Raw genomic sequence first — 15,814 nt, forward strand, 5'->3', positions numbered from 1 at the left:
ACGCACGATTCCTGTTGACTCACAAAACCGTCGCAGTGCCAAATTAAAATTAATTCATAAAAGTTGATTCATTTTGATGTAAAGCAGGTGAGACAGCGCCTCTGCGAGCCAACTACAACTGTTCTCAAAGTTCACAAACCTCATCGTCTCTCCAATTCAACCAGTTAGATTTCCGTTGGCTTCTTTATGTAAATGACCCTTCTTCTTCATCCTCCGATGGTCTTGCATTGTCAGGATTTGCATGATAAAAACGTCATCAACACTATATGCTCTGCACAATGACCTGCTTTATTGACACATAAAGTACACCGACTGTGTACTTGGGAGCTGGCAGGGTCTCGGTTCTATATCCAGTCCAACTGATTTGGACATACAGCTCCGATGGATTATGTCCGGATCATTTTTCGGGTTGCATTGCATTAGTGATTTCACCCGCGTGCGAGGTTATCGGGGATGATTATGAAATTACAATTTAAATAGACAAACAAAGAAAGCCGTCCTGTGATTGCTGTCTTTCCCCAGCGCAATCAGTGACTTCGTAACTACACACATCTCTCCTGCAATTAGGCTTGTCAAATTACTGCGTGGCTTTCATCTGCGAACGCTTGCTTGATAATGGTTAACTGCAGGTGCCTTCATAGGAGCAGAGAAAGGGAATCTTCAGCTGGTGCTTTTCAAGAGGGATGGATACATTATGTAAAACCATACTGTACTGTGCATGTTTCTTCTATCAGATGGCAAGCTCAGCTAAATGACCATACATCTCCATTTCACAACCCTCAGAGTTTTCCTGTTTTTGTTTCCATTTTGATAGACACGTGTGCCATCCTTCTCTTTCATCATTTTGTTGTCAAACTGAACTGTTCCCCACAAATTGTGCCCTCGCTGTCCTAATAGTTTTTGGGTATAATCAGTTAGGCTGAGAGTGAACAGCGCTCCTTCAGTCATCATTGATGTAAGCCGCCTTCTGTATATTTTATTCTCCTCATAGTGGTGTTGACAGGCCGGCAGCATCTACGACCTTGTCAGGAGAAATGTCATCATTCTATATAAAGACTCACCTATACAATATGTATGCAGAGGCAGCCTTAAGCAGCTGGGAGCCTGTTCGAGGCGCTAACGCAGGCAATGTTGTGTTTTTCTATTTAAGGACATCATCATTATATTTATTTCAGGACATTTGTTCATTTGTTTTCAATGAGTCAGAGTTAGCAATAATGAAGGATTTGTGTTGTTTTATTTTCTATGGAAGGTAAAAAAAAAAAGCAGTAACAATAGCAATTTAGGACATAAACATGAAAATTTGATGAACAATTTTTTTTTTAATGATTTAACGTCCACCTCACTGCTTCAGTTTAATGGTGCGTTCACACCAAACTGCATAGACACAAATACAATCGCTTCAGATGTTTGTGTCACACCGCTTGCTCACTTTTCTCACATTCTTGATCATAGCTTCATCACTACAATCACAGGAAGCAGCCGAGGCGGCTAGCTAACTGAAGCTAGCCCCCGGCTCAGCCTACTCTATTGTGTGCTAAATGGAAAGTGATGCTAGTGCTAACCAGGGATCTGAATGCTTCTAAAAGAACAGAAATGAGCTCTCAGAAGAAGTGTGTGGCTCCTAAAAGAGCTGTTGTGTTGTAGTGAGATCAGGCCGTCAGTGGCCAAGATATCTGCTAAAGCATTGTAGCATTGTAAAATAAGGCATGAATAAGATATAACATTTAATCTGATTAATCACTTTTTAGAAATATGTTGAAGATATTCTGAGTGCAGGGGGGACGCTTTCAATCCTATAAAAGCAGCTCAATGGAGCATGAAGCCAAAAAAGTCCAACTTCAGAGTCTAAAAATAACCAGATGATTGGCAACAACGTCTGCCATACTTCTGTACTGTTGGGCCCATAGAGTAGGTGCACTAGAGATTTTCCAATCTATTGCTCCACTAACTTGAATGAAGATTAAATGATTTAATTGTGTGATCTTTTCTTTTCCCAAATGTTATCAGACCAGATTCTGATACTGAAATGATTCATTTTGTGGGGATTGTGACAAGATTGGCATCTCTTTCACCAAGTCCGTCAATGGGAAAAAGGCTTTTTAGGCCCCATCACGTGACCGACTCAGAAGTTTTAACTCCACGCTTTGGCCACTATTTCAAATTGGCTTTAAAGTCGAACGCACATGCTGGGGGCCTGGCTGTCATGCTGATTTGATCGTGTTCTAACTGTCTAGTTGACCTGGTCGGCTCTACTTGTTGTAAACACAGGTTTAACAAACATTGGTTGTGATTGGCCTGTGAGCCCAGTCTCAGAGCACACACGAATCACACTCTCATGAATGACAGAAAGGTAAAGAGATAGCTGGTAAAAATGTATGAAAAGGTGGGAGAGTTATTTAATAATTGCATATCAGTTGGTGCCCTTGGGAGGATGGAGCGTTTCAAATGAAACAGGTGAAACACAGCTAAGGCCGCCACTCTATTTATGCTATACATGCACAGGATTAGTGTCACTTCCTGTCTTTAGTTGCTTTGCTTATCCTCAGCAGGGTATACTTTGGCAACTGAAAAGGAGAAAAAGATTTTGTCAGAAGGTTTGACATGTGGATTTTTTGAAGGAAGGGCTAATTGTTATGCCTCGCAGGTCCATTGGTAATTAGAACTTATCTTGGGCAGCTCTCACATGGTCACCACTCTAATTGGCAGTCAAAGCTGTGTACCACCTGGCCTGGACTTTAACTCGCCAGGTGCTCACAGCAAGACTGTCGGCCTTGGCATTATGTGGGTATGGTCTCTTGAAAAGAAGACAGACAGTGAGAGCAATAGAGCCGTAGGAAAAGAGAAGAAAAGACAGAAGTGTGCAGGCCAGATTTGCTAAAATGGTGGAGCTCCAGAACGGAAGTTAAAGGTTGTTTCAGGGTATGTAGCCTAACAAGTCTTTTGAAGCCAACATAAAAAAAGAGGTTTATAGAAATTAGTGTTATCTTTTGATACACACGTCAGCATACATCACACCTATTTGTTCCAAATTACTGCAGGGGATGTGATGTGGCACCTCTGCAGGTTTGTTTACCTGTGTTTTGTGTTGAAAAAAATCACAAGTTAAGGCTGTGAATATGAACAGTATCAGAAAGGCTTTAAGCGTTTGTTTCAGCATGGGTCTATGTAAATTAAGGATGATGGGACAATCATGTCTATTTCATCAAGTCTATTTTCATGGAGAGACAAGAATGTTAAAATCGTCTCAAACTAAAGTTTTGGTTTTTTTTCCCAAATACAGAATCCACATTAAGTATTTTATTCAGTGCAGTTGTAACACTGAGCTGCTGAAAAGGCAGTGATTTAATCAAGAGATAGTGCAGCTGTTTTCACAATGAAATGGAAACTTGCTGAGAACTCACAGAGTAACCTGTTGTGTGAGATTCTTCCACAGGTACATGATTGGGGTTCATGTTGTGTCTCTGTGGTAGGATAAATTTCACCCATGACCCTCATAAATATTGACTAACTGGCACAAGACCATGGGAATCATAATGTTTTGTCCTTTTAAAAGGCCAGACAGGTGTGCAGTACGTATGGCACAAACAAACCTCTTATAAAATGTGCCTTGCATCGCTGTGCTCTGGAGGACAAAAGACCTTTGTCTTTTCACACCAAAAAGTCAATAGGGTTGTTTTGTCTTGCCGTTCCAGCATCTATAGTTCAAACTAATTCCCAAATGTGTTGTCCCTTTGTTCTGCGATCACAATGGGAATTTGAAATGTAAAGCACAGTTATATCTTGATGGGAAGAGCAGATAGACGTGCTCTAAAACGCCTTAGGCAGAATGTGTTAACATCGTACAGCAGAGCAGAGGATGATTTGTGTGTAATTGTTGTTGTTGCCATTTATTTTCCATGAACTGTTGTGTTTAGGCCCAGCGCTTTTTGAGGCATGTGCTGTCTGATTTCCACCTACATATGCAGTATATATATATATACACAATACATACCCAAGAGAACAGTCATTTTTAGCTCATGTTTAAACAGCAATATGGCAGAAGCAATACATAAGTAATAACCAATTGACAATTTAGAGATATATAAAATAATAGACCGGCCACAAAGAATAAGCAAAATAAATGACTTATACAGACTAATCATAATAAACAGGCCTATCACTGCCATAATTACTGACAGTAGAATCATTATTCCTAATCCTCTACTGCTACCATCGTTAATAACAGTTCATTAATTAAACATACTATGGAAAACTGCAGCTCTCTTCTGTGAAAAGGACTTCTCCTTGACTGGATCCACGGAGTTGCAGAGTGTAGCTTAATTTTGCTCTGGAGGTCATTCCAGGAATAATGAGCGGGAGAAATGTAAATACTCCTCCTTGCTTAACTGCCGAGGCACTTAGAATACCTAAGACAAGCCAAATTTGAGATTCAGCAACATAACGAGCTGCTTATTTTCATACAAGCAGGAGTGGAGTGAAAAAGAGGCTGTTATTGCTTTGTCTAAAAAGAGTATTTTACTAGTGAGGTATCAGTAAATGTAAGTGTTTCTTTAGTTTCAGGGGAAATGCAAAATATGAGATGTCTAAATCCACTTACCAGTTAAAGGAATACTTTCACTTGTTCTGAACTATACTTATATTATCTCATCTTAACCCAGCTTAGCATAAAGATTAGATTTTATATTGGCTGTTCTATAAATACAGATGTGTGTGCACGTCCCTTCAGATGGTGAAAGCCTGATTCAATGGAGGACAATCCTTTGGGAAAAGTTGCAATTCCAGCATTGGCAACAATCGTCTACACTGCAAAGCAACCCTCAAAACAGGAAGAGAGACTTTTCAAAAGAGAGTCTAAAAGAGAGTTTGACAATGAACCTAATAAAGCGTGTCAGTATCTGCAAATCGTTCAGAGAGAAAATGTAGCTGAGAGTTTAGCCTTCTTTTAGTTTGTAGCTGGAGCCTCGACTCAAAGCATGTCATCTCAAAGGGCATTACAGGCCCACGAGTTCACAAAGATTCAAGATTCAAGATTCAAGAAGCTTTATTTATCCCAAGGGAAAGTATTGTGCAACAGTTTCAATACAAAGGTGGGAAAGGGTCAGTGTAACAATAAGCTCACATAAATAAAAATAAAATAAAGCTAACATAAAATAAACCAAACAATTAACTAGATGTGACAGAATGCAACAGACATTGTAGGTATATACAATATACAACAATACTCACCGTGCAGTTTAGCAGCATATTGAAATAAGATAAGTACAAACTAAATAAGTGATAAGGAGTGATAAGTGATAACAGTGTTAAAAGTGTAGCAGCATTTCTTAGCTACATAAATGAACCAAGTTACAATACAACTAAATAAAGTGATGCAGTGATGATAGAAAGTGACATTTGCTCAGGACACAGTGTCTCCACTGTTCCTCACGTGACACGGGGTAGATGAATTATAGAGTTTGATGGCCACCGGAAGAAAAGACTTCACAATCGGGGTGATTGAAAAGGACTAGTACTAGTGTAGGATACTGTGTGAGGAGAGTGTATAGTTGGTGTTTTAAATGGTTAGTTCAAATTCAAATTTGCAAGGTCACACAATAACAAACTAAGTGATGGAGGCAGCAGTAACTTCAGTGTTCTGGGGGGTAAATTGTTTTTCTTGGAGTCCAGTGGCTTTAAAGAAAGCGTAGATGGACATAAAGATGTCAGTTCCCTGTGGGTATAGGCTGTCTGACGGCAAGGTGAAACTGAAAATACACATAGTATTTTAAGTTGGCTAAAATATGTTTAGCTGCTGCCTCCATCCTCAGCAGTACGCTACATTGATTCTTCAAACTTGGGTCCTGCCGGAAGCCATCGACTATAGGTAATACACTGAGTATGGATAAGTTCCCTAATACAACCCCATTTCAAAGACTATCCCTTTAAATTTCTCCAAAACATTACCCCTAAAACTTTACAAATAAAAGACATTGTGTTAATTAACTTTATACATGTCTAGAGATTTGCTAAAATGCTCTTTGCGAGACTCGCTTACCGACCACTTATGCTTACCATCCCCATTTCCCATTAACCATTCAAGGTCAGTACCTAACCTTAACCATCTAACCTTAACCATTCAAGGTCAGCACCTAAACTCTGTCATCTAACCTTAACCATTTGAGGTCAGTACCTAACCTTTATCATCTAACCTTAACCATTCGAGGTCAGTATCTAACCTTTATCATCTAACCTTAACCATTCGAGGTCAGTACCTAACCTTTATCATCTAACCTTAACCATTTGAGGTCAGTACCTAAACTTTATCATCTAACCTTAACCATTCGAGGTCAGTACCTAACCTTTATCATCTAACCTTAACCATTCGAGGTCAGCACCTAACCTTAACTATCTTGCTTCTTTACTGATAAGACTGAACCATAGCAGTTAAGTTGAGGGACATAAAACCAACACAAAAATATGCATTAATGCTCTGTAGAGTCGATGGGAACTGTCATCATGTGATCCATTATTTATATGAAAATATAAATATTGATTATAGCTGCTTTAATGCAGAGGAATGAGATTGATATTGATTTTCTCATTTCACTCAGAAATAATTCCCGAAAGTGTTGAACTGTTCCAAAAAGCTGTACCTCTACATATATCTTATAAACATTCACGCTGATTATTCTAAATAATAGAATCTACTAAACTACTTACTGTATACGTTTGAATTGACTGAACAATGTTTCTGTGCAAGAAAAGTCCTTGAAGCACATTACAGTGTGCCCACGTCTTCATGAGAGCACCACACACATTCTAGTTGGCTTCTATAATGGTTCTGAATAATTACTGTCTTCAGTAATTCTGTAATCAGAATTGGAAGTACATCTGGCTGTCTGTGTGGATACACCATGGATATCAGAAGTCTACAGGCTCTGTCTAATTTTCTACTTTTTATTGCCTTGAAGGCTGAAATAAAAACCAATTAGATCAAACTTGTTTTTTTCCATTTTCATTTGGATATGCTGAAGTAACGAGCTAAAGGTAAAAATAGGAAGAAGCTCGTTTGACAATATATTAAAATGGAAAAAGAACTCCCTGCACTTTTTGCTTTGATAATAACCATGAACTTTTTTTGAAAAGGTTTCTTACATCTGAGTACATCAGATCTGTTCACCATTCCCTCAGTCCACAGAGTTTATGTTAACACCAATGTAAAATTCCAGGACAAACATCCTCCTTTTGTCTCAGCTGGAACATTGGCTTTTGTTCCAGAGGGCACCATATTTTCCCCTCAAAATATCTCGTTATTTGGAGCCATTTATCTTCCCCTCTGTCCTGACCACAGCCCAGTCCAGCCTTGAAGCATGATACGGCACCAGCTAGCTTGAAGACCACCAGTGTGATTTACTGGGTGTTATTGATCGACTGGTTAGTTTATTTAGACCCAATCATTTCCTAATGGAAGCTTTTTTAAAAATCTAGTTGCTGCAAATAATCATTCTTTTGTCTTTTTTTGTTCCCTTGTCCATTTATTCAGTCACTTTTCCAGGACTGTGTCCTTAGGGGTCATTGGATAGCATTGAAATGTCTACATGACACACTGAACCAGGGTGATTCACTCAGCTCCTCTTTGCACCACTGGTGAACTGTGTAAGGTGATTGGTGTATGTGGCATTGTGTGTCCTTGTTTAACATGTCTTATTTTTTCATTGTGTTTAAAATATGGTGTCAAACTTTCATGGAAGAATACAAGCCCTACATTTGCCTTACATATTTGATATAATAATAATTATGTCACAAACACCATAACCTCCCTTACAACTAGGCTACAACATGTCCTTTATGATATATGAATTATTGTTATATAAATGAATATTAAGGTGCTGGTACTCAGATTTTGTGTGTAGTAACAGTTTCCCCATATTTCCAAAAAATATAAGCCGGCTGCTGACTATAGCTTCATATTAAAAAAACACAAATAATCATTAACTATTAACTAATAACAATTTTGAATAATTGTTTAATCGTTTTGAGTAATTAAAAAAGTCATAATTCTCTGATTTCACATATTCTCATATGTGTATATATTGTGTGAATACATACACAATACAATTCCTCCTCTATGACAGTAAATTGAATATCTTTGTGTTGTGGATAAGACCAGTGATCGGCATTTTTCACCATTTTGATCGACAGATTAATCAGTAATGAAAATAATCGTTAGTTGCAGCCCTAAAATTGTTGTAAATGTGTAATTGTAAAAATTTAGGGGAATGCCAATGTATATAAAATAGGTTTTAACAGATAAAAGCATATTTAGGCCACAAATCCTGTGAAAGCACACTTTCTGCTCATGTAGTTTTAAGGGGGATTTAAAAGAGGATAAGTAGCTCAGTCTGATCTCCTCAGGGAGGTAATTCCCAGAGTGGGGGCCCTAACAGTAAAGGCCTCGCACCCTTGGCCCTCAGCCTGGACTGTGGCCATCCTCACGTTGCAAATGGGCACATACAATGTCAAAAGAGCAAACATGTACTAAGGCAGAGAGTGCCTTGAAAGTTATCAATATCTTAGGACATTATATAACTTTAAACTCTTAAAGTTGGATGGAGACCCCAGGAACCAGAGTTGCAAAGCAGTCAGACTTAGCACTGCATGAAGCTAACGTTAGCTCAAGCAGCAGCTTATCAGCAGTCACTATTAACATAACTGGACTATGTCGTAATCAATAAATAAAGAAATATTACCACCATGCTATATTTTAATATTATTGAGTAATGTTTTTAGAAAACTAGTCAGGTTTACTTAGAAGTTGACTACTCATTGACTAACTTATTTGAATCCCTTAAGCATGTTTCATATTTCAAGCTTATATTAATATAGAAAACATGATTCATTTGTAATTTTGCTTGTTACACAATGTATCTTATTTAATATTACATTGCCATACAAATACAGGCCGCAAGTTTAATAGAATAATATAGTATAGTACAGGAAATAATCACAATTTAAATCACACTGTTGGCTACTCATCAAATCTTGTATGAGACCTGCGTCATTTTGAGTGCACCTTCTTGCATAATTAAGATGAACTGGATCTTATTTTTAGGGGAAAATTGTGTCTATCTTACCACCTGACTGCACAGCCCAGAAACCTTGCAAACATGCAAATGAGCTTTACTATCCACAGAGCGGTAAGACTTCAGCACACAGTATGTATTGCGCTTGTTAATATTGCTGCTGGCCTCTTTGCTTCCCCGATGAGCTGCTTTCTTTACGGTCATTCATCTCAGAGGAACCTCCTGATCTTGGCGAGATCCTCCTCCAGTCTGTGATTACAGTTTTCATTGTGTTTCAGGCTGTGTTAACAGACTTGGAAATCGTCTTATAGCCCTCTTTTAATCTCAGCCTTTAAAATTATAGCATATTTAAGATGTATGAAGCCCTATTTTTAATTAAAGTATTTAAAACCAATGCTTTATATTAAGGGCCACAAATTATTGTGTCATTTTGGTGCACTTCAAAGATACAGCCTACGATAAAATACTTAAGAGCACCAGTAAAACATGTATATAAAAGAGGAGATGTTAAAGGATGTAGATGTAAATGACACCATCAGTATGGAGTACTAGTACCTGGATGAATACGATTACCATGATAAATGTTTTTCATTATGGGGTACCTAAAGTATAATCATGCGGAATTATCCATAGGCAATACGAGGAGGGGTGATATTCCCCTTGTTAGCAAAATGACCAAAATGCATGCCCCTTGTTAACCTGCCCCCCAACCTCTCCATGCCCTAAAGTAGCATGGAGCACAGGGGCAGGGAATTTATTAGTCTAGTTTGCCTGACTCATTGCTGTTTTATGACTGAGGTTAGTGCAAGTTAGAATCTATGGCTCGACCATGGTTTTGGAATATCAGTAGCCTAACTGTGTATTGATAAATCCATGGCAATTTCGCGGTGCTGAAGTAATAGATGGATTTGTAATAGAGACAGAGTGCAATGCATCATACTCTAAAAACTACGGCCACTGGAGGAGGTAAAAACCAATCTGCACCACAAAAGGAAACTGTATGTTGAAATGCCAACAAAAAGCCTGTATCTATAGCTTACTAAAACATAGTCAAGCATGTCTTAGGATTATTTTAGCACCCTATGTCTACCAGAGAGGACACGTTAGCTGTTAGTAAGCTAATGTTAGCTGCACGCCAGCAAAAAAGAAACCTACATAACATAATAAGAACATCATAAAAAAACACTTGCAATCATAGTACTGCATAGCTTTTTGATATAGGCTATCCACATTAACATAGCACAATGCAGAAATAACTCCTAACATAGCTAGCATAGGACTACTACAACCAAGTGGCAAATATTTAATGCTTAGTGGATTAGCTATTAGGCTACTGTTTATTTGTATCATTGTAATGTCTGCTGTCTGTTAGCTCAATGCAACCACATAATAGGAATTGCTATTAGCGTGCTAACGGAAATTAGCATTGTGGTAGCATCCTAACGAACAACCCACTTTACATGCCTTAATAAAACAACATGTGTGTTCATACTGTCAAATTGTTTTAGCCTAACTTAAGTAGTAGTGGTAGTAGTAGTAGTTGGCCTAAAACAGACTTTTGGATATTTGACTTAGTGATAAAATGTTTGCTGGACTCGCAACATTAGCATACTGAATGTCAGGAAATCTTCCTGCCATCTTATTGACTGTATCCACTTTTGTCTTCATTAAGACTCAGTTTTTTTTGGTATGGCAACCTATAAAAAATAGTTCTGTTGAGGTGAAGAACCAAAAGAGTCATTTATGGAGACTTTTCATGGATGAACAAAATTACCCTCTTAAATTATTTTTGAAATACTGAAATATTCTTTATTTTAAATGTACAATTTAATTTTCTTTCTTAATAACTGGGGTATTCCTTCTTGGAAACGAGACATGAAGTCTTGGCTGGAGGAGGTATTGGTATAATAATTTAGTTTTTGGGCAGATGATTGGGAAGTACTATAAATTCTGAAATAATATTTGCCATTTTCTTCTCCAACTTGAAAGAGAGCCAGACTTTGATATGAAATGGGCTTATATTAAATACAGTATATCTTATTTTATTAAGAGGCCTCCCTGTTTAATGATCTGCTTCTGATTTAACTTCCTGTTGATGCTGTTTGCCGTTAATGAACCCCCAACACTTCCCCCATGTTTACCTATTATTTTTGATCAATTCAGGATGATGTATATTTTACACGGCACTAATTCCCTCTTTAAATAAAAGCATCAAGAAACAAGTAAGGGAGAACTGTGTTTCAAATAGAAAGAGAGCCTCAGTGCAGGAGACTGGTGAATACATGACCGAATCAACATGTCACACAATGTATTCACAGCCTGCATTTCTACACAGAAAGTCAAAAATAATTAATACTACATTAATATCTATTTAAATTATTCCAGTACTTGTTGTTTGAAAAGTATTTATTTTTAGGTTTTTAATAATAACCTAATTATTACTATTGTGGTAATTTGATTAAAATCTTAATTTAGTTTTATGCATTTTGATTATTTATTTGGAGTTTAACACAGGATATCCTTCACTTAATCAATATTATATATTAGTGGTGCAAATTCTTGAAATTTCTAATCAATGTCATCAAAACCAAAGCTTTTTAGGGCTCCTCAGTTGGTTATTAGCGTTGGGAGGATATGACAAGACTGTTAGAATTATTGCTGTGGAGATTATTATGCTAAATGTATCGTGTGAACTATAAATCATGCCCTGGCCTTTATTAACGTGCTGTCTTTATTTGTTCGTTCTGGCCAGAAACAAATTCCTGAGAATGCTAAGCAGTTAATTTGTTCACATGAAACATATCTTAATCAAAATCAGGTGTGGAATGAGTATCAGCGTACCTTATGGAAAGGTCTTTGCTCGTCCATGTTTGGCATTGTGCAACCATGTCTCTTTTTATATTCCCTTTTTAAAGGAAGTAATACAGGCGAGATGTGTGGACTGTTTCCAGTTTTCGCTATAAAACCTGCATCCAGTGAGTAAAGAGTTCAATTTGCAGCTGGGGGTGTTCCTCCGTCTTTGATTCACTGTTATGCTGGACTCACCCACTGAGCTTCACAGCGTGACGGACTTCATCTCATTTCTTACAAATGGAAACACAAATCGGTGCCTTTCAAAGTGCGTAGGTTTCATTTTCATCGATCAAACAGCTGCATTTGTCTGTGGAGCTCGCGTCACAGATGTTGCTATCAGAGCTGCAGAAAAGAACACAGAGTGAAGGAAATGAGACAGACAGATCCTCACCTCCAGGCAATCAAACGACCTGAGCCCTTAGTAAAAAAAAACATGTTTCTTCACAGTTGGATCCAGTAAAGATGGGAATCAGAACTATAACTTTCTCATCATCCAAGTAAACACACACAATCTCTTGTCAGATTAGGCCTTGCCTTCACATTGGGATAAATAATCAGCTTAAAGGATATTACCACCATTATTGAGTTTTTCCTTATCCCCAGTGGTAAGTGATCTCCTGTCTCCGTCCTGTCGCTTGTTATCTAAACATTTGGATGAACTTAATATCTTTGCTCCCATTGCCTCCTGATTGCATCAAAAGACCCTGTGGAGACATAATATATATCCAACCGAGTGAATGTAGTAAAAAGGGCAAAATGGAAAGCACAAGTCAGCTGAGCTTTTCCTGACTGCACAGTACCAGTATTCTCACTTCCTCCTCTTCAAAGGGGGTCTCCCATTGACACGTGGTGAATTGCTGTTCCATGATATATAACAACTGTGACAATTAATACATTGACCTTGATGGAATCAGTCAAAGCAATCAAAAGGCAGAGGACGTATGGGGCTGACTGAACAAAAAGAACGCTGTTCATTTATTTTATTGCTGTATAAATACAGTAAATCTGTCTTTGCCTTGCATAGTGATTATGGTTAAATCAAAGCCTCTAATACACGCATGCTTATCTATCAACACCTTCTGCACCCATCAGGTTCCCCCCACTTTAAATCTTAAAATCCTCACATTTGAATAATCTCTTTACTATCTTTACAATCAAAACACTACTTACCACGCTAACAGTAAATACAAAACAAACGGCATTGGTCATTTGTTCAAATTCCTCAAACAACAGCAAAACCGTCAAAGTTCAATCTCGACCTTGAAAGTAGTTTGACAAAACAATTCCAACTCAAGGTCAGATATTGGGGTTGGTTGTCTTGTAGTCTTAGAAATTCCATGATTGGATTTCCAGCATGGCCACTCTCCGCTTTTTTATTACTCATGGCCAAGTTCTCTTCTTAATCAGGTGTTTTAGTTGTCTAACTTTTATTTCCTTAACAATCCAAATGTCCATACCCTTTACCATACTATGCACAGATGTTATAGAAATGTTAGAGATGTGTAACCTGACTATCGCCAGATGAAGATCTCCATAGGAAAGTGATTTCAGGAGGCTTGGCCTTATCAAAAATCCTTGCATATGATTGGATAAACCCCTTCTCTGTCATCTTTATTGATGTGCTACTTCAACCACTCACATCAAAACCAACCAGTGACGCTGATGAGAGCAATACAGGGAAAAGCCAAACAGAACAGCTGACATCATTTCCACCAACATAAGCCTTCAGAGCCGTTCTCTGGTGTACTTTTAAAGAAGAAAGATTCTCTTGATCGGACAAAACGGATGAAATAGCAGCATCCATGTTGATGCCTGCTTCCTCGATGCGAATCGCAATTTTTGTCTGAATCACAACAGTCGCTTCTCCGCTACCTCACATCTATAAAACCCCGACAAGCGGTATTGATTGGCTCAACCACCTAAAATCACTTTCCTATGGAGCGATCCCAGATGGTTGTGTGGAGCTAGGCGGCGTCAAGGCGGAACGAAAGTCATCTGGCGAGAGTCAGGTTAAAAGATGTGAACATGTTATGAAAAACTAAAAACGTAAGCTGTATAAACTAGTGAGCTTCTTTGAACATTGGCTTTATACATTTTGTTGCCAAATCCTTTCTTATGTCCAGCAGGGGATGAATCTACTTGAAAAAAAGATGTCTGATTGTATCAAAGTCAATGAGATTTATCTCCTCAGTAAAAAGTGCAATGAGTTTATGGTCTCAATCACTAGTTTCAGTTATTCATCAATGTTTATTTTGTAAATCATGGCCCCATTAGAGAAAAATAAATCAAGAACCAGAGTATGCCATACGATGGGGACTTGTGATTGACAAGCTGCAACATCAGTGGTGTCCTCGAGTTCTCAGTCAGATCTAAATATGGTAACTTCTGTCCCATAAAACCCAACTCAAAAATGTCAAAATGCCCAAATAAACAATGGTCGTCAAGGTGGCTATGCCCACTTCTTACAGTCTATGTTTGTGGCAGACTCAGACTGCTGCGATCAAAATAAAATTGAACATCGCTGCAGAACTGATTATATTGTCCGCATCTGTCCAGCATCCTTTAGGTCCATAGTCTTGTTTTTTTCAAAGAAGGATTGCACAAGCTAACAGTCTTTCTTGACAATGAGTAAATGCACTTAATCAGTGGTTTCATGTTAACGTCCAGTACATCATTTTTGTGCACAAAGGTGATTGAAAAGAATATTGTGATTTAAAGAATAATGCTTCCAATATTCTAAATTTTCTGTATCATATTACAATTTCAAAGATAAGACCAAAACCAGAAATTCGTAAGTCGCTACATACATCTTTAATACACAAGTCACTAATATATAGTTTTTCTTCCTAAAACAGCAAGACATTCTATATTTACCGTATATGCAGCAAGTTCTCATTCCCAATGCGATTAATACCGCTGTTTTTTGTACAGCCCTCAGCGTTTGATACCAAAGCACAAGGCAGCCTTGCCTATGCTCCAGGATTAAGGGCAACAAAGTACGTGTTGGGAGGAGGTAGGGGTGGTTCTTGTCCATTCATGTCCCGTCCGTCCTGTTTATTACTGTAGTTGTTACAAATACACTTATTTTAACCCCACCCACGACCTTTTCCTCACCCTAACCAAGTGGTTTTGTTGCCTAAACTGCAGTGGCCATACTGGAGCGTCACAGTTTTACATACAGTATACATATACCTGGCTTTGCATACACAACTGATACTTGTTGGTCTTTTAAAGGGTTCGATTAGATTTGGTGACTAAGAAAAATATAGAATATTTTGTTAAATGAACAAGATACTACTACTGTGTCTGCCTGTCAGAAGCAGTACTGTCCATGTTTTTAAAAATCCATGGTAGCGTAATTAGAAAACATGCATATCAAATGCTACTAATTAGTCTTATCAAACAGACAGGTCGGGTGTTGAAGCAAGAGCAAGAATCATTCATCAAGATTCAACCGCTTCATCTTTGATGTCAGAGAAAGAGAAACTAAAATCTAATTGATTAATTTACTTGGCCAAAAAATAAATTGCTTCTACATTTTCTCATTAATACAGACTGTATAATTAATGCATGGTGTCTACATTCATCAGAATCTCTCAAATATTCCTTTGCCGCTGGTCACAAGGCAAGTGTTAACGATACACAGAGATTAGCTGCTGTTTTGGTTTTCACACACGAGGCATGATCACAAATATTGCATCATGATCAAAGTCTGTCAAATGCTTGCTTTCGCCTATGACGACTTATTGATCAGTGGTATGCAATGTGTATAGCTGCATACCTGTTTGCAATGTTGTGTATACTGCTGGCAGGATGTGGTGTAAACTTAAATCAATTCAGTGTTTTATCTGCAGCATCCAGTTTACTCACCTTTTCAGGCAGATTCATAATGTAAA

This window comes from Echiichthys vipera, assembly GCF_963691815.1.
Source record: "Echiichthys vipera genome assembly, chromosome: 13".
In the NCBI taxonomy this organism is placed as follows: Eukaryota; Metazoa; Chordata; class Actinopteri; order Perciformes; family Trachinidae; genus Echiichthys; species Echiichthys vipera.